Below are 1,081 nucleotides of genomic sequence, written 5' to 3'. Positions count from 1 at the left end.
GGGCTGGGTTTGAACCCGCCACCTCCAGCATATGGGACTGGTGCCCTACTCCTTTGAGCCACAGGCGCCACCCGAGCTTAGGAGTTTGAGACCAGCCTGAGGAAGAGCAAGACCTGAGTGTGCCTGTAGCCCAGCTACTTGGGAGGCAAGAGTATTGCATGAGCCCAAGAGTTTGAGGTTGCTGTGTGCTTTGACACCACAGCACTCTACTCAGGGCAACAGAGAAAGGCTGTGTCTCAAAAAAAAAAAAAAAAAAGTTGCATGTGAAAACCCTACACTGTACCCCAGAAGTGCATTAATGTACATAGTTACCATTCAATAAAAAATAAAAAAATAAAAAAATAAAAAAAAAGTAACTGGATGTGATTGCAAGCACCTGAAGTCCTAGCCGCCATTTGGGAGGCTAAGGCAGGAAGATCACTTGAGTCCAAGAGTTTGAGGTTCTAGTAAGTTATAACTGCACCATTGCACTGCAGCCTAGATAAAAGTGGAACCCTTTGGGCAGCACCTGTGGCTCAAAGGGGTAGGGCACTGGCCCCATATATAGGGAGGTGATGGGTTCAAACCCAGCCCTAGCCAAAAACTACAAAAAAAAAGTGAAACCCTTCTCTTAAAAAAGTAAATAAAGTAACAATTATAAACTGTACTCAAATGATATTAAATACAGAATTTAATAATTAAAAAGTTTTAAACTTGTAATCTGAAGGAAGCATTTAACAAATAATTTGTTGTACTTATATTGGACAAAATGAAAACATTTAAATGGGGTGGCTCCTGTGGCTCAGTGGGTAGGGCGCCAGCCCCATATACCGATGGTGGCCAGTTCAAATCCACCCTCAGCCAAACTGTAACAAAAAAATAGCTGGGTGTTGTGGGGGACACCCGTAGTTCCAGCTACTCGGGAGGCTGAGGCAAGAGAATCACCTAAGCCCAGGGGCTGGAGGTTGCTGTGAGCTATAACGCCACAGCACTCTACGGAGGGCAATATAAAACTCTGTCTCTAGGCTTGGTGCCTATAGCTCAACCGGCTAAGGCGCCAGCCACGTACACCTAAGGTGGCGGGTTCAAATCCCCAGCCCGG

The sequence above is a fragment of the Otolemur garnettii genome, unplaced genomic scaffold (genome assembly GCF_000181295.1).
Source record: "Otolemur garnettii isolate 467f Iridium unplaced genomic scaffold, OtoGar3 scaffold00042, whole genome shotgun sequence".
Lineage (NCBI taxonomy): Eukaryota > Metazoa > Chordata > Mammalia > Primates > Galagidae > Otolemur > Otolemur garnettii.
Note: the sequence above shows the minus strand (reverse complement) of the source record.